We start from the raw sequence: 8,542 nt of genomic DNA on the forward strand, positions 1-8,542 counted from the left end.
TTTCCCTATTCACTAATGAGGTTGACAGCCTTTCTTTTTTTTTTTTTTTTTTTTTTGTAGAGACAGAGTCTTACTTTATGGCCCTCTGTAGAGTACCGTGGCCTCATACAGCTCACAGCAACCTCCAATTCTTGGGCTAAAGCGATTCTCTTGCCTCAGCCTCCCGAGCAGCTGGGACTACAGGCGCCTGCCATAACACCCGGCTATTTTTTGATTGCAGTTTGGCCGGGGCCGGGTTTGAACCCGCCACCCTCGGTATATGGGGCCGGCGCCTTACCGACTGAGCCACAGGCGCCGCCCGGTTGACAGCCTTTCTATCTAAAACCAGCCTAACTCTGGTTTTGGATATCCTCTTTCATGTGATGTCTGTTTGAAGTTGGTATTCGGTATTGTATGAAAGCAGAGAAGGTTAGCATTCCCCTTGACAAGGATGGAAGAGGCCCTTGGGCCTAACAACACACATACACCTAAGGCACTGCCACCTACTTTGTGGCATCTAACCATCGTTTTTTGCACAAGAAAAAAACACTAAACACCATTAAAGTCAAGTGGGGGAAGAGGGGAGGAGGTGGGGGGAGAGGGGAGGAGGTAGGAGGGATGGGGAGGAGGGAGGGGTTTTGGTGTGCTCTCACCTAACAGGCACAATATATGGCACACTTCCTGGGAAGGGCCACAACTACAACTTGGACTCTACCTAACAGATGCAAACATCATAACGTAATCGTCTGTGCCTTCATATTAATCTGAAATTAAAAAATATAATTGGTATTCATTGTTCTATTAGGTTGTTCACTTTTTTCCTTGTTTGTTTTTCTGTAAATTATTTATATACTCTGGATATAATCCTTACAGAGTTAATATGGTCTATAAATATCATCTCATACATAGAGCTTGTCTTTTCATAATTTTTATGGTGCACATTAAAGAAATCTTTAGTTTTCAAGATTTTGCTCAAGTTTATCAGTGCCTTAAAATTTCAATTTTTATTTCTTAAGAAATCTGCTCTATTTTGAGACATAATTTTCAACCTGTTTTCTCCTACAGCATTACACTTCCCATTGGTTCTTGGATTCAATTGGAATGGACCTTCAGGTAAGTTACAAAATACGTAGAACATTTCTCTTTTACCCATATTCAATGCCAATTGCTGAAAAATCTACCCTCTTCCCAGTGATCTGACGAGTTTCCAATTTTGTACTGAGAATCCCATACGTGAATGTGTTTCTGGGCTCGCTATGATTCCATTGGTTTGTCTTGCCTTGAACCAACACTGCACTGTCATAATCACTACAGTTTATAGTAAGCCCTGCTATCTGAGAGGATGAGTCCACCATCTTGCTCTTCAGCAAAAGTTTTTCTTTTTATTAATTCTTTATTAAATCATAACTGTGTACATTATTTATGGGGTACGATGTGCTGATTTGATATACAATGTGGAATGCTTACATCTAACTGATTAACATAACCATCTCCTTGCTTTAAAAGTTTCTTTTCTTGGGCAGTGCCTGTGGCTCAAAGGAGTAGGGCACCAGCCCCATATGCCAGAGGTGGTGGGTTCAAGCCCAGCCCTGGCCAAAAACTGCAAAGAAAGAAAAGAAAAAATAAAAATAAAAAGTTTCTTTTCTTTTCTTAGTCCTTTCTACTCTTTGCCAAAAATTTTAGAATTAGCTTGTCAATTTTCAAAACCATTAGTGCTTTGATGGCTATGAATTAAAGTGCTGATCAATTTGAGAAGACTTTACACCTTGACAATACTGAGTCTCTCAGTCCATGAACGTGGCACATCTTTCTAATGATTTGTCTCCTTTAATAATTTTCACTAAAGTTTTATAATTTACACCACATCATTTGTTAGATTTAATCTGAGGTACATATAGTTTTGCTGCTACTATATGTAAGAATCCCATCCCTTCCCCCATTTTGTAATTAATTAAATAATGTATCAAATATATGTACGCGTGTGTGTATATATGTATGCATACATACACATGTGGGTCCTTGTACAATGACAGCTCTGATGGCCAGTCCAGAAAAAGAGTTCCAAAATTGCTTTGAAGGGTGAACTAGGGGCTGGCTTTGGTGCATAGCTTACCAAGTGGAGTAAGTACTTTGAAGGTGACTATAATGATATTCAGCAATGAGGTACGTGGCACTTTTTCTACAGTGAATTTATGAATTTAATTGTCCGGCCTCATATGCATAAAATCAAGTAACCTTATTAAACTCTCTTACTGAGTTTCATTCTTATGCACATGGTTACGGTTCTCTATAAATGTAATCACACCCCCTGCAAATACTGATATTTTGTCTTCTTTTCCAATTCTTTTTCCTTATGTTTCTTTTCCTTGCCTTACTACATGACCAGGACACCAGCACAATGTCGAATAGAAGTGATGAGTGAGCCCCTCACCTTGTATCTGAACTCAAAGGGAAACAGGGTAGGTAATTAGTTTCTCCTCACTGACTATAATGTTCACTGTAGCTTTTTGTATTGCATTGAAAGATATAAAATAGGTGATATTTGACCATTTTTTACTTACAAAGATAGTGATTTCATGGTTTAACCTAATAGGTGCTCTTATCATGTTAAGGCGATTCCTTCCCATTCTAATTTTTTTAAAGGTTGAGGGCAATTTCTAAAATTGTGAATGATGCTTATTTTTCAAAAAATGCTTTTCCTGCATCTAGTAAGTAACATATAATATGTTATTGTCTTCTTGTTAATGTAGTAGATTACAATTTAGATTGATTTCTAAGTACTAAGACAATCTTGTGTTTCTGGATGAAATCCACCATTTTATTTAAATATTTTGTATCTCTGTTGTGTAATGAGGTAATCCTGTCATTTTATTTTCTTAGACTGTGTGTTCAAATATTACCTGTGTCCATTTGCTCTCTCTTTGCCACCTGCAATTTTGATTAGACTTAAATTAGTCTTCTCGTGCTGTTCTCTGCGTCTTTTAACGTTTCTTTCATGTTTTCTTTGTATTTGTCCTTTCACTGATACATTCTGATTAATTTCTTCGGTTAAATCTTCCAGTTTATTAGGATTTTTTAAGATAGCTCTAATTTCTATTAAACATCTCTTTTGAGCTATTTAATATTTTAAATTTTAGAAGGTCTATTTCAAACCTGCTTGGCAATTTTCTACAGCTTTTGTTTTTTTGTATGTATTTTTGAAACTAATCATTATTTTTAAAAATATAGTAATCATTGGCTATTTTATATTCTGTGACTAATACATGAAATCTTTGTAGGTCTGTTTCTTCTTGCTCTTCTTTTTTTTTCTGATAATTCTCACTCATGGTACCACAATATCTAGCATTTTTCATTATTTCTTTTACTCATTGTCTGTATACCTTAAAATTTTTATTTGTTGGAATCCTTAGAGATTTAGAATATATTTCCTAGTATAGAAAGAATTGGCATTTGCTTCTGTCTGTCATCTGTGGGCACTTACCAAACATCTAAAATTATTAGATTATTCGGGGCGGTTCCTGTGGCTCAGTGAGTAGGGCGCCAGCCTCATACACCGAGGGTGGCAGGTTCAAACCAGGTCCCGGCCAAAATGCAACAAAAAAAATTGCTGGGTGTTGTGGCAGGCACCTGTAGCCTCAGCTACTTGGGAGGCTGAGGCAAGAGAATGGCCTAAGTCCCAGGAGTTGGAGGTTGCTGTGAGCTATGATGCCATAGCACTCTACCGAGGGTGATAAAATGAGACTGTCTCTACAAAAAAAAAAATAATTATTATTATTAGATTATTGGTTTCAGATTTTGTCAACTACTCAAGAACTATGAATTTGGGCTGCCAGTGATCTAAAGAGTTTGTGGTCACAACTTCCTGCAGGCTTCCCTCTTCTTAGTGCAAAGGTTCAGAGAGTAATTTTCCCTGTAGTCCCCTGATACTATAGCCCTTTGGGCTCCTAATGTTATGATGGAGGCCTTCCTTTAGATTCTTCCCCTTAGGCAGGCCCTGACTTCTTCTCAGGAATCCATGTCATAAGACAATATGACTCTGAAATTTAATTTCACAGCAGTTTGACCAGAATTCTCAATGTCAAAATCTACTTTTGGTGCTCTACTTAACTTTCTAGGTTTCCATCTTCACTCAGTCTATCAATTACATGTTCCATTCTTTCCTGCCAGATATCTGTACTTTTAATAATTTTTTTTTTCAGAGAGAGGGTCGCCCTCGGTAGAGTGCTATGGCATCACAGTTCACAGCAACCTCCAACTCTTGGGCTTAGGTGATTCTCTTGCCTCAGCCTCCCGAGTAGCTGGGACTACAGGCACCTGCCACAATGCCAGGCTATTTTTTGGTTGCAATTTGGCCGGGGCCAGGTTTGAACCCGCCACTCTCAGTATATGGGGCTGGTGCCCTACCCACTGAGCCACAGGTGCCGCCCCACTTTTAATAATTTTTTAATATAGTATTTTAAATTGTTTTCAACAGGAGGGTCAATGTAGAAACTTCTCCTGCCCTACTACTAGAAACTAAAGTCTAAAGGCAATATTTTTATATAATTGTTTTTATAACTGTTTTACTTTTCTATTTTAACTCCTATCATGTAGTCAATGCATGTTATTAGCTCAGGCTCAAACTTATTTATTTCCCTGGAGAAGCTGAGACAGAAACAGAGAATCATATGTTTTCTTTTTTTTTTTTTTTTTAAAGAGACAGACTCTTACTTTGTCGCCCTTGGTAGATTGCTGTGCCGTCACAGCTCACAGCAACCTCCAACTCCTGGGCTTAGACAATTCTCTTGCCTCAGCTCCCGAGTAGCTGGGACTACAGGCATCCACCACAGCATCCGGCTATTCTTTGTTGCAGTTTGGCCAGGCCGTGTTCAAACCCACCACCCTTGGTATATGGGGCCGGCACCCTACCCACTGAGCCACAGGCTCCACCTGAATCATATGTTTTCTAATACTTAAAAAAAATGGCATCTTGGCCCATCTCACAAGACAAAAATGAAGATCACAAGATTGATTTGGTCCTTAAAGAGCCTCTATGGCCCCTTTACCTTTTTCCCCAAACAACATTCAGTGGTATTCAGTTTGTGCCCACTGACTTAAGCTCTCTTCTTGTGAGATTTCTTCTTCCCTCAACCTAAATGTGCCTGAATCTTTCATTTTCTTCACCAGCAGAAAGAAAATGCTCAATGGTTCTCAATGGGGGACAATTTTGTTTCCCCCTCCCCCAAGTCACATTTGGCAATGTCAGGAGACATTTGTGTCACACTAAGGGTAGGGGTGCTACTGGGATCTAGTGGCTAGATGCCTGGAATGCTGCTAATCAGTGCCCCATGACAAAGAATTCTTCAGCCCCAAATGTCTAGGGTGTGGAGACTGAGACATGCAGGGAAACAATGGCTCCAGAGAGTTTTGCCCATGACAGAATGACTTCCTCAAAGAGTGTAGGTGGCAGAAAACATGGTGGCCAAATGCAATTCTGTTACCTCACAGAAGGAAGGTCTAATTGTTAGGGCCCTCTCTAACATAAGAACAACAGCAGTACATCGAACTGGCACCATCTCAGGGCTGAGAGAAACCTCCCACAGGCAAATTTCAGCAGAACATGTTTCATTCACTGCAGTACATATAAACTGTCTTTAGGGACATGTACACAGTGTGACTTAGTTAGGTACAAGAGAAAACAGTCCTGCTTTCCAGTCCCATTTGTTTCCTACAAGAATGGAAAAGTCCTAATTGTATATTGAGTGTTAAGACAAATAGTGGCAATTCAGAACAATTTAAACTCCCACAAGAGGGAATTTGACCAAGGGTCTCCCTGGACATCCATTTAGCAATTTAACTGAAATCTGATTGTTAGAGGTACAGAATCAATATACATTACCAATAACTTTAGTGGCTTACATTCAGGGGACCACTTTTCCTCAGAAAGAAATAATTTACTAGCACCTGAGAAACAAAGAGATTGTCCTCAAGGTGATTCAGTCACATTTTTAATTCTTATGTTTAACTTATGACACAAAATACATATAATTTTGATGATTCTGTACAAATAATATTGTACCAGCAGACATCCCAAGGTCATTAATGAGGAGGAATGAACTAATCTTTAGGAGAGAATCTAAACCAGTCAGAGTTCATTACTGCCTATGTCATCAACCTAAAGAAAATCTTTATTCTTTATTTAAGGACATAATACTAAGGCTATTTTCTGTTAACTGTAGTGAAAAATCACTTCCAGAATGGTGGCATAACAGCCTTTGAAAATTAACTTCTACATAAAAAGCTTGCTATAGGTGGCGGGTTCAAACCCAGCCCCAGCCAAAAACTGCAAAAAAAAAAAGCTTGAACATGCTATAAATCAACTAGGCCTAATATACATCTATAAAATGCCATGCTCAACAAGGAAGTGTACCTCACTAAGAAGGTACACAAGGAATGTTCTCAAAGATAGACCATGTATGTATTAGGTCACAAAAACACATCTCAATAAATTTTAAAAGTATAAATCATACTAAGTATATTCTTCAATCACAATGGAAAGAAATTAGAAATCAACAGGAAACCCAAATTTAGGAAATTCACAAATATATAGAAGTTAAACAACACTCTTCTAAATAACCAATAGGTTAAAGAAAAAGTCACAAGGGAAATTAGAAAATATTTTGAGATGAATGAGAATGAAAATACAAGACACCAAAACTTATGAGATATAGCTAAGGCAGTACTCAGAGGGAAATTCATAGTTGTAGATGTTTATATTTGGAAACAGAAAAGATCTCAAATTAATAACCTATTCTTCTACATTAAAAACCAGCAAAAGAACAGCAAAGCAAGCTGAAATAAGGAAATAATAAACATAGAGCAGAAATAGACAAAACAGAGAAAAAGAAACACAATAAAGAAAATCAATGAAACCCAAAGCGTGTTATTTAAAAAGATCGATAAAACTGACAAAACTTTAGCAATACTGACCAAGAGAGAAAAAGAGAACATCAAATAACTAAAATCAGGAATGAGCGACGTCATCACTGACATTACAGAAACAAAAAGAATTGGAAGGAGCAAGATGACAGATTAAAAACAGCTCCATACTAGCCCCTCACAGCAAGACAGGGGAACTAGAACTCCAGCCACCTCTAGCTGGAGGAACTTACACGGGGATGTTACTTCAAGGGCACAGTGAAGCAGTGATAGACTCCAGGAGTGGATAAGGGTCTGGAGCTGAGAAGAGCTGGTACAGAAGGCAAGTACTTGTGCACAAGCAGTGGCTGGCCACTGGATGCTGTCTGAGTCCTCTCACTAGTTTCAGCAGTTTAAACTGCTCACTGGAGCTGTTTAGTCCAAAATCAATAAGCTGCAGGACAGTCCCTTCCTATCCCCAGACTTCATGAAGAACGCAAACAGACAAATTATAGGTATCCCTGAAGGGGAAGAAGAACATCTAAAAGAAAGGAAGCCCTGCTGGAAGATATAATAAATGAAAATTTCTCAAGTTTCACTAAAGATTCTGAATCTTTCCTTTTAGAGGGATATCAAAACCTGGGTCATCTCAACACAAATAGAGCATCTCTACAACACATTGTAAAAAACCTGTCCAAAGTCAAGACAAAACAGAAAATTCTGCAAGCAGCCAAGACTAAGTGCCAATTGACTTACAGGGGCAGATCCACCATGGTGATAGTGGACTTTTCAGCTGAAACTTTCCAAGTCAGAGAAGAATGGTCGGCTACCTTTAACCTTCTTAAACAAAACAATTTTCTACTAAGTATATACCCAAAGAAAACTCTTGCACATGATTATCCAAGTAAATGTACAGAAAAGGTTTATAGAAGAACTTCTCGGGCGGCGCCTGTGGCTCAAGGAGTAGGGCGCCGGTCCCATATGCCGGAGGTGGCGGGTTCAAACCCAGCCCTGGCCAAAAAAAAAAAAGAAGAACTTCTCAAAATTTTGAAACAACCCAAGTGTTCATTGACAGGAGAATGGGTAAACCAATTATGATACATTCACACAATGGGATAATAACCAGCAATGACAATGATTGAACCACCGATGCTCACAATATGTTGGGTGAAGACCAAGTACAATATCCCTTTACAAAGTTCAATTCAAGCCAAAAACATGTGTGTGTGTGTTAAAGCGTATAACATGTATGTGTCAAATTAAAACAAAAGGCAAAAGAACAATAAACACAAAATTGACATAGTGGCTATCTGTGAGGGACAGGCAGAATGGGAGAGGGCAGAGCACAGAATTGAAGTAAATTGTCGGTCTGCTCAAATTCCTGGTTGATGAATGGTCATGGAACACTCAAACACTGACAGGTATTATTAACTTATAAATGAAGGTAGGGTGGATCCAAGCTTTGTAGGGGCTTCCTTAGGGAAAAATCATATGAATTACAAATATGCAATATCCTTAGCCACTCCAATACTCCCTAACATGAGGGGGAAATGTGATGGAGAGAAAGTCAGACCAGAAAGAGTGTTCTTAACTGATTCTGTTTAAAGTATCTTACTTTTACAGATTTTACAAAAACCTATGACCATGTCATAACATTGCTCAAGCA

The 8,542-nt window shown here is 38.5% G+C and overlaps 1 non-coding gene across 1 annotated transcript; it reads left to right on the forward strand.

Annotated features, from left to right (window-relative positions):
* Positions 1 to 386: 386 nt before the first annotated feature.
* LOC128578882 (U6atac minor spliceosomal RNA) lies at positions 387 to 512 on the forward strand. Its single transcript, XR_008377976.1, has one exon. It is a non-coding gene; the product is annotated as a U6atac minor spliceosomal RNA (small nuclear RNA).
* Positions 513 to 8,542: the final 8,030 nt, after the last annotated feature.

Source organism: Nycticebus coucang, chromosome X (assembly GCF_027406575.1).
Source record: "Nycticebus coucang isolate mNycCou1 chromosome X, mNycCou1.pri, whole genome shotgun sequence".
In the NCBI taxonomy this organism is placed as follows: domain Eukaryota; kingdom Metazoa; phylum Chordata; class Mammalia; order Primates; family Lorisidae; genus Nycticebus; species Nycticebus coucang.